This window comes from Carassius carassius, chromosome 45 (assembly GCF_963082965.1).
Source record: "Carassius carassius chromosome 45, fCarCar2.1, whole genome shotgun sequence".
In the NCBI taxonomy this organism is placed as follows: domain Eukaryota; kingdom Metazoa; phylum Chordata; class Actinopteri; order Cypriniformes; family Cyprinidae; genus Carassius; species Carassius carassius.
In genome coordinates this window covers 18,978,415-18,989,518 of record NC_081799.1, presented here as the reverse complement: position 1 = coordinate 18,989,518, position 11,104 = coordinate 18,978,415, and positions in this window count along the sequence as shown.

Sequence of the window (11,104 nt, the reverse complement as noted above, 5' to 3'; positions counted from 1 at the left end):
TATTACTGTAAGGCATTGAACAAAGACTGCTCGATCTTGCAGGCTTGCATTGCACAACATCAGAAAAATCTGGCCCTTTCTAATGGAGCATGCTGGACAACTTCTTGTCCAGGCCCTTGTTATTTCTAGGCTGGACTACTGTAATGCTCTTCTGGCTGGACTTCCATCAAGCACAATCAAACCTCTTCAACGAACCCAAAAGCTCCCATGTTGCATCTCTGCTTGCACTGGCTATTGGTTGCTGTTTGCATCATGTTCAAGACATTGATGCTTGCACAGAACAGCCACAGGCTCAGCACCCGCCAACTTCTACTCACTATTATGAATCTACATCCCCTCCAGAAGTCTGAGATCCGCTAGTGAGCGATGCCTCGTGGTACCATCAAAGCAGGCTCAAAATCACTTTCCAGAACATTCTCGTTCACCTTTCCTGGCTGGTGGAATGATCTTCCCACCCCTATCCGGAATGCTGGATCCCTGACAATTTTTAGGTGACAGCTGAAACTCATCTCTTTCAACTTGACTTCATCCTAAAAAAAAGAAAAACCCTTCATCTTTCTCTTTTTTTATTATGTCCCATTCTAGCTTGTACTTATTTGAACAAATGCCTGAAACTTAGTATTATGAGCACTTCCTGTGTCTGTGTGTTTGCCTCTTTAAGAAGAATCACTTTGTTTTTCCCAATAGTTACTTTGGATAAAAGCGACTGCAAAATGACTGAATGTAAATGTAATAAAACAGAAAAAAATAAGATATTTTTTAGAGAAAGGATATTCATTAGCAATCTTAACTTAATGTGAGATGAATGATGGTGTAACTAATTGCCTGAAGTATCACTATAGTCCAGTTTATTTTTGTGAAAACAATAAAATCTCTTTGAGAGATAATACAAAGGTGGTATTACAGTATATACACTGTAAAAAAAAAAAATCCCGTAAAAAAAAAAGGTAAAATTCCGGCAGCTGGGTGTCACGGCAGGGATCCAATGAGGCACGGAGATAGAACCAATTGCAGGTAAGTCATTTATTAAAGTGTAATCCAAAGGGGTAAACAGTCCAGGCAGGGTCAAAACCAGAATATCCAACATAAACAAGACACGAAGACAAGGCAAAGCAAGGCAAGAAGCGACGGACATGAATAAACTTTCAAACATTTAAACAAGGACTCCGTAACACAGACTCAGACAGAGCGGGTATAAATACACAGAAGGATAATGAGGGAACAGGAGACAGGTGGGGAACAATCAATTACTAAACAGGAGGAAGGTGACCAAATAAGGGAACAGGAAGTGATAAGGAGAAAGACACCGTGAGAAAGGAGGACACCTAGTGGAAACCCAGGGAACACAACCCAGACACTGTGACAGTACCCCCCCTCTATGGAGCGGCTCCCAGACGCTCCACGAAATGACACAAAACAGAGACCAGGAGGGAGGCGGACAGGTGGAGGCTCAGGGGGAGGGACGGAGGGCCAGAAAGGAAACCTGGGAAACACACACTAGAAGTGTAAACACAAAACAGGGAGACCAGGAGGGAGGAGGACCGGAGGAGGTCCAGGGGGAGGGACGGAGGGCCAGGCTAACAGAGGGGAACCGACAGAAAACACAACAGAAAACGAAAAACATAAAGTCCATGAAGGACTTCACGTGGCGCCCACCAGGGCGGAACAGAAGACCACAACAACCGTGTGGTCAAGGCGGAAACCCTCCAGGGCGGAGCAGAAGACCACCACAACCGTGTGGTCAGGGCGGAAGCCCCCCAGGGCGGAGCAGAAGACCACCACACCCCTGTGGTCAAGGCGGAAGCCCTCCAGGGCAGGGAAAACGACCACCACAACCTTGTGGTCAAGGCGGAAGCCCCCAGGGCGGAGCAGAAGACCACCACACCCCTGTGGTCAAGGCGGAAGCCCCCCAGGGGGGAGCAGAAGACCACCACAACCTTTTGGTCGAGGCCAGAGTCCCCCAGGGCGGAGCAGAAGACCACCACATCCTTGTGGTCGAGGCTGGAGTTCCCCAGGGCGGAGCAGAAGACCACCACCACCATGTGGTCAGGGCGGAAGGCCCCCAGGGTGGAGCAGAAGACCACCACATCCTTGTGGTCGATGCACAAAGCCCCCAGGGCAGATCAGAAGCCCACCACCTCCGTGCGGCCAGATTAACAGGAGGACGAGACTCTGGTAATTCCATGGTGTCTCTACTGGACTCCAGAAGATCGGTGCTGACCTGGCTCTGCTCATGAAGATCATTGGTGACTTGTATTTGCTCATGAAGATCAATGGTGACTTGCCTTTGTTCCTGAAGATCAGAGGTGACTTGCCTTTGTTCATGAAGATCAGAGGTGACTTGCCTTTGTTCATGAAGATCAGAGGTGACTTGCCTTTGTTCATGAAGATCAGAGGTGACTAGCCCTGACTCTGGAGGATCAGCGGTGACTAGCTCTGACTCTGGAGGATCAGCGGTGACTAGCCCTGACTCTGGAGGTTCAGCGGTGACTAGCCCTGACTCTGGAGAGTTCACTGGCACCTGACTCGACTCTGGAGAGTTCACTGGCACCTGACTCGACTCTGGAGAGTTCACTGGCACCTGACTCGACTCTGGAGAGTTCACTGGCACCTGACTCGATTCTGGAGAGTTCACTGGCACCTGACTCGACTCTGGAGAGTTCACTGGCACCTGACTCGACTCTGGAGGGTCAACTGGAACCTGACTTGACTCCGGAGGGTCAGCTGAGACTCTCATCCTTTGCAGCGGCACTGGGCAAGCAGCCATCTTGGGCCATGACTCTGGACAGGTGGCCATCTTGTACTGTGGTGCTGGGCTGGCGGCCACCTGGGGTTGTGGCGCTGGACTGGCTGCCATCTTGTACTGTGGCGCTGGACCAGTGGCCAATTTGGGCATTGGCGCTGGGTTAGCGGCCATCTTGTGCTGTGGCGCTAGGCTGACGGCCATCTTGTGCTGTGGCGCTGAACCGGTGGCCAATTTGGGCATTGGCGCTGGGCTGGCGGCCATCTTGTACTGTGGCGCTGGACCGGTGGCCAATTTGGGCAGTGGTGCTGGACTGGCGGCCATCTTGGGTTGTGGCGCTTGGCTGGTTGCCATCCTGGGCAGTGGTGCTGGGCTGACGACCACCCCGCCGGAAGAGACAGAAGTGGCTGGGGCATCCCACCGAAGCCGATGCTGCAGGTAGCGCACGAATTCCCAGAATTCTAGTGTCTCTAACTGTGCCATCTCCTCCTGAGACACTGGATCATCCAGCCCGCCATTAATATAGTCCTTTAGGGCCGCATCGTTGTTACCCATGCCCTCGGCCAGGGACCAGAACACCTGAGCCAGGGCCCCCACTTCATTGCCCTCTTGGCGGAGGGCGATCAACCGAAGGTACTTGGTTCGCCGGTCCACCATCTTGGCTGGGGAACGGAAAAACGACATACCGCTGGTTCCTAGTGTGACGGAGTCCTTCTGTCATGGCAGGGATCCAATGAGGCACGGAGATAGAACCAATTGCAGGTAAGTCATTTATTAAAGTGTAATCCAAAGGGGTAAACAGTCCAGGCAGGGTCAAAACCAGAATATCCAAATCCAACATAAACAAGACACGAAGACAAGGCAAAGCAAGGCAAGAAGCGACGGACATGAATAAACTTTCAAACATTTAAACAAGGACTCCGTAAGACAGACTCAGACAGACCGGGTATAAATACACAGAAGGATAAGGAGGGAACAGGAGACAGGTGGGGAACAATCAATTACTAAACAGGAGGAAGGTGACCAAATAAGGGAACAGGAAGTGATAAGGAGAAAGACACCGTGAGAAATGAGGACACCTAGTGGAAACCCAGGGAACACAACCCAAACACTGTGACACTGAGGTGCCGGAAAAATACCGTTAAATAACGGGCACATTAAGTAACGGTAATTTTCCGTAATTCCAAAATAGTTTTTTGCTGTAATTTTACATGAGATTTTCTGTATTTTCTTCAGCGTTTAATGTTTAATAAGATGTTTTACATAAATATTGTGGAAAGTTGAGAAAAAAAACATTAAATTATCATAAAGTTTGAACACTTCTTTAATTCAAATAATCAGCCATGACTGCGAAAATGTGTTTTAATAATTTATTGACCTAGCTGAAAGAATATACCAATAGTTTTTTCAGGACTGCAATTTACTAATATTCTTTGTTCAAAACTGCAACAATATACCAGTATAAAGATTATAGAACAACTGCAACAATATTCCAATAATTTGTCCATAACTGCAATAGTATAGAAAATATTATTACAAACGATCATAACTGCAACAATATTCCAATTAAAAAATAAGCCCAAAGGTTTAAATTAGATCACAACTGCAACAACATACCAATTCAGTTTGTTCAGAACTGCAACAGTATATAAAAAATATACATATATATAAAAATATCATAACTGCAAAAACACACAATAAAAGAATTGTTCAAAACTGCAACAATTTGGTAAACAAATAAAAATTAATAATTAAATTGTTCTTAAAACTGAACCACCTGTGAACAGATTAATTAATCTTGACAACAGATGATGCATGAAAAAAAATGATTCAACCATGAAAGCAAATAATCAGCAAGTATTTTAAATCTGTGACACTGTCAAGAATTTCAGGAGATCTGACACTCAAAGTTTTACTCCATCCTTTCATATTCCGCAATCTTGTTAATCAGTGAAAGAAACTTTGGACTGACTGCTGATTTCTTTCTTGATGTGGTCTTCTCCACTTCTGGTCCCTTCTCGGGGTTCATCTTAAAAAGGCATCTGTTGAATGAAAAAAAATCCTTAGTAATAAAACATGGACTGTAACTAGGGATGCACCGATACCACTTTTTTGGAGTACGAGTACTTGCATTTCAGTACTCGCTGATAACGATACCGAGTACTTAATAAAAAAAACATGATTTCAATTTACAGGTAACAGCTTTAGTCATAAATTTATCAAAAAAAAGGGGGCTAGTTTGGAATTAAGAACATTTATTTAAAATGAAAAGCATGTTGTATGCAAAATATTACAGAATAAATAATTATTTAAAAAAAAATTAAACAGTGACAGTGCAACTCAAGTATTTTTTTTCAGTTTGTTGTAAACTCTGCCGCTTTGGACAACACAAGGGGCATTAATAAACATCTTTGCTATTTAGTGCACAATATTTGAATAAACTAACAACATCCACCAACATAGAACTGCGGCAGGTAGTGCAACTGAGGTAGGTATTAACATCAAGTCTAAGACGACTCACTTAATGGAGCCTATTTAGAAAAAGTGAGTGGCAGGTTTTTTTTTTAAGAAAAGTAGTTTTCTGCATTATCAGCAGTCAGCCTGTTTCTGTTTTCATTTATAATGTGTGACACTGAGCTAAAAAGCATTTCACTTTCCACACTGCTACATGGGGCTGAGAGGTATTTCTGGGCCATTTTAGCCAAAGTGGGGAACCTAATTTTGTTGACACCCCAGTACTTCAGAGTACTGTCTTCACGAGGGCTTGGGGCCTCTCCGAGGTATGTGTCGAGCTCAATGGCAGCACCTGCTGTCACCACCACGTGTCTGTACGTCCTGCTGCAGTCTCTTAATTGGCTGGTTGAGCTGTCCCTGAATGTCCTCAAGGTGGGAGTAGGTTAAGGCGGAATGTTTAAAATGCCTATTTTTCCGCCCCACTGCTATAGCATCAGCTATGCTACTCTGTGCTAATAAGCCCTCGTGAACAGCCAGTTGGAGCGTGTGCGCGACACATGGCAGACTTGGGAGCCCTGCGTCATTCATGGCTTTAATCATGTTTTTGGCATTGTCACGAAGCAAAATGTGATACACCTTTATGTGGTAACACAATTAATATTTTATATGATATATATGTTATAATAATATCTGAAAGCATTCATTAGAATCGCAACTTTTATTGTATTGAACAATATGAATTAGGGGGGAACCAAAGAAACCGGAACCAAAGTGCGAGTATTGTTGCACCGCGCCGCCTAAAGTGACAGACGCTTCCTTTTTCTCTCATATTGAGATTTGGATCTGAAGATGGCGGTTTGCTCTTTCTCTCACTAATCAACTGATTCTGTTTTCCAGGTTCGTACTCTGTAAAAAAAGACAATAAGAACTGTTTCCTCCTAAAGTGTAAGAGATGTATTATAACTGTGATGAGTTTGTTATTGAATGTTTGATGTGTAAGGCCGAGTGAGAGAGCCACGTTTATAATCGCGGGAGAAAGTTTGTGTTAACAATGGCGCTCGCGGCTGTTACACGCGAGTGTATTGAGACTCTGAATGTGGGAGACGGTGTATTAGTGTCCTCACTCTTTAGTAAGGCTTTATTTTGAGTTTTTGGGTATCCTGACATGTTATAAATATTCTCTAAATGTTAAGAGAAGAGAGATATGTTGTTTAAAACTTAAAAGAGATTTAATACTGAAGTTACAGAAGCAGTTAGCTGTCTGATCTGTGTTTAGCAATGAGTTGAACAGTTTTCCCTATGTGTATGATTCATGTTGTGACTCTGAAGTCATTTAAATATTCATTTACAGTCAGAGAGTGTTTAATTCACATAATTGCATTAGTGAGATGATGCATTTCTGAATTTTAATAGAGAACAAATAACCATAAATATATATATAACTATATAGCTACAAGCATGATTTATCCTTGTGATATTATTGCATTTATTAATGCACTTTAAAGAGAGTGATGTTTATTTTTGCGAAGACAGTATTTTGTGAATGTGAGTTTTAAAGAGGAACACTGATATATGAAGAAAACTTTATTGACATGTTTAAATTGACATTAACAAACTGAAACATGGTTACATTAAGTAATGTTACTGTTTAATACCCTGATTTGATACAATTGTAAATAAATAGATATTGAGATTTGGATCTGAAGATGGCGGTTCGCTCTTTCTCTCACTAATCAACTGATTCTGTTTTCCAGGCTGACATCAGGAGGTGAAAGTAGTGAATCCCTGTAAAAAAAACAATCTCTTTGTTACTGCCGTTACTATATATTTGAAACCGGTAACAAACTGTGGGGGCTCGTCCGGGATCTCTCCTCATCACAACCATTGGGGGAGCAGATCCAGAGATACAAGAACCACGCGACCAAGGTGACAAGACGCTGCTGCAGGCCAGGAGCCAACCCGTGGGTGTCCGAGGAGGGAGGTCAAAGGGAGAAGGGATCTCCGTTTCACTTGGGAGCCGCACTGCTGATCCTGAGGCCAGCGCACGCTACTTGCCGTGGGGCCAGCGCACGCCACTGTCCGGAGGGCTACACGCTGATCCAGTGGTCATCGCACACCAGCATCAGAGATCTCATTTGTGATCTGGAGGTCGACACGCATGCACACACACACACACGCCACTTATTAAGACACTACATCGTTGATTTACTGAACTCACAAGCCACAAGGGGACATCAGAACTATACACCATGTCGTCAGCTCGTAAAGAATTAGTGTGGGCCATCAAGAAACAACTATTCAGACTCTCAAGTAACGACATCTATCAGGTTGCAAAAGACATTGCAATCAACAACAGTAAAAATGAGGAAGAGCTGAATGCGAATGATGAAGAAAGCTGCATGGAGTATGTAGTCTCTTACATGCAATCTGATACCTTGCTAGGACTGGAGGATGAAGGTATGGGTCAGTTGTTGGTTTTAAATGATTTGATAGGTAGAGTAATTAATGCTGATGCTCCGGTTAATTTCCCAGTGGGTACATTGAGTGATGGTAGCACACACGTTACACCTAGTCAAAGTCCATCCACTACAGTCCCAAACCCTACATCACAACTTCATTCTCACCCTAACAGTACCGCTATGCAAACACAACCTCACTCTAGCACTCATACCAATACAACAACACAGTCATTAGAAGAACTGAGAAAAGTCTATGAAGAGCTGGGTGAGAAACTGAGACGACAAGAATGTACAGTGACCACATCACCCACAACTTACTTCCACCAGGGTGAATCAGAGTTACACTACATGCCATCGATGAACTCAGAGAGACCAGTACTGCTGAAAGACCTTTCCTACCTGCAGCGCAGAGACTTTAAAGTACATGGTGGTCAGGTTGGGGATCAGAACTCTGATTTAAATTACAATAACATCAGTAAACAAATCGACGAGGGAGTGAAAGAGGGCTTTGCGGAAGCAGAAGTGGTGAGAGGGGTGTTGAGGATCATCAAACCAGGAGCTTTTAAAGATATGCTTGTAAACAAAGACTCAATTACAGTATCTGAACTCAAAGGCTTCCTCAGGTCCCACCTCGGAGAGAAAGCAACGACTGAGATGTTCCAGGAATTAATGTGCGCCAGGCAATCAGACCAAGAATCACCACAGCAGTTTCTCTACCGCATGATTGGGCTCAAGCAGAAAATCCTTTTCCAGTCCCGACAGGCCAGTGCAGACATTTCATATGATCCCAAGACCATCCAGGAAGTGTTCCTCCATACCATCTACCAGGGCTTTGGGACAAAAAACGCTGACCTCCGACAGAGACTAAGACCTCTAATTTCAAACAGTCAAGTCACAGACGAGGAAATCCTTCGCCAGGTCATGAAAATACTAAGTGATGAGAATGAGCACCAGCGCCGACTGGGCCAACCCGCCCGACAAAAGGTGACCCAAGCACACAGCGCCAAGGTTGAGACGGGAGACCTTAACAACAACAACAAGTCACGAGATACACCATCAGACAATGAAAATCGCCAGACAATACAACAGCTCACTTCTCAGGTAGAGACCCTGACATGCATGGTGGCTTCTTTGATGGAGCAGCAGACAGAAAATACTCGATTGCCTTACCCTCCTTCTCAGCCAACCTCTAACAGACCTCTCCAACCACAGCTGGGACAATCTATAGTCCAGGTGAGAGGAAGAACATCTCGATGTCCGAAATGAACAGAACAGAATGTGCAGGAGTGTAACCATTGCTTTGTGTGTGGAGAGGCAGGACACAGAGCAGTGAGATGCCTTCAACGAGTCAGGGTGCAGGGAAACGGAGCTCGGTCTTTGTCGAGGGACGCCCAGAGACCGGTGAGCAGCTTCAGTCCCAAACATTAACAAATAACAAACAAATAACAAGACACCCCAAGCAAAACAAACAGCAAAATTCACATGTATTGATTGGCGGGTACCCAGCTCACAAGTGAGCATAATTGACCAACAATGGACTGACACTCACATTCCTACTCATATCTTGAGACCTCTTTCTGAGCTTTTAGAGGAAGAACTTGGCGTCTATGCAGTCACTGGCCATGCTGTCCCCTATACTGGATGGGTTGAGCTCACTGTTAATCTTGCCGGGAATGAAGACCCAAACATAACTATACAGGCCCCTTTCCTGGTCAGCCCGCTGCCATTGCCCCAGCCCCTTCTAGGAGCCAATGTACTCCAGGAGATCATCAGAAGGAAAGAGTCCTCAGGCGATGCAGTTGCAACAGTGGTCAGCCTTCTCTGCAGTGCCTTCGGAATGGAGGAGGAACAGGTGGAGGCCATTGTAAATTCCATCCAGGTGCCTCCTAAAATATACTGTGATCCATCATTCCCCGTGGCAGAACAGTCTATGTATGGTGTAGAATACCACCAAACTTTGATGTCTCGAACCCCATTGTTCTATATGAACCAACAGAAGGAAGCACTATCTTAGAGCAGTTGAGTGTAGGAGAAGGCCTCTTAGAAATTAATAACACCCGACGACCTTATGTTAAGGTGCCCATCTCCAATCACTCAAAGCATGAGATCACCCTGCCGAGGAGAGCCACTCTAGGAACTATCCAAAACATTATCAAGGTCATTGAGGCTGATGCACCAGAGTCACATCAGGCTGATCCCACGCCAAGAAAGATGACATCGATCGAGGTCAAGGCTGTCGTTTCTCCCAGCACCTCTCCACCTGAGTCCTGGCTTCCTCCTGTTGATATCAGTCACCTCAGCCCTGAACATCAACAGGCAGTCAAGAAAGTGCTCTACGAGGAATGTGGAGCCTTTGCTCGTGACAGTGACGACATAGGGTGCATCCCCTCCCTACAGATGGAGATCAGGACTAAGGATGACATCCCAGTTCAGAGGGCCTATGCGTCCATTCCAAAACCGCTCTACAGGGAAGTGAAGGAGTACATCCAGGAGCTGTTGGTTAAAGGGTGGATCGTGAAGTCCCAGTCACCTTATTCAGCTCCTGTCATCTGTGTGATAAAAAGGATGGGTCCTTACGCCTGTGTGTCTACTATCGTCTCCTCAACAACAAAACTGTGCCAGACCGTCACCCTCTTCCCAGAATTCAGGACCTCACCGACTCCCTGGGGGGATATGCCTGGTTTTCGATCCTTGATCAGGGCAAAGCCTACCACCAAGGCTTTATTGCTGAAGGATCAAGGTACCTGACCGCATTCATAACTCTGTGGGGGCTCTATGAGTGGGTTCGAATACCCTTTGGGCTATCGAATGCCCCAGCGGCTTTCCAAAGGAGCATGGAAAGTATGCTTGACACACTGAGAGATGAATGCTGCATCCCTTACCTTGATGACGTGTTGTGCTTCTCCAGGTCATTTGATGAGCATGTGGAGTTGTTACGCAGAGTCCTCCAAGCCTTGCAACAACATGGGGTAAAGCTGAAGCCGGAGAAATGCGAGCTCTTCCGCAAGGAGGTCCGGTATGTCGGCCGGCTGGTGTCAGCGGAAGGAGTCAAAATGGACCCCAAAGACCTTGAAGCAGTGCGGGCCCTGAAAGACAAGACTCCACAGACAGTTGGGGACGTTAGGCAGTTGCTTGGATTTCTGAGCTACTATCGGACATACGTGCAGGATTTCTCACGTATAGCCAAGCCCCTGTATGACCTGCTCCAGTCAAAGCCCAGCACCCCTCCGACCAAACCGTCAAGAGGAAAAACAAAAGGCAATCAGCAGTCCTCCCGTACTCCAGTAGAGTGGAATAGGCAACACCAACAGATCCTTGAACACCTTGTGGACCAGCTGACCAAACCCCCAGTGCTGGCGTATCCAGATTTCAACTGCCCCTTTACACTCCACACAGATGCCTCCCAAAAAGGGTCTCGGTGCAGTTCTTTATCAGAACCAGGATGGGA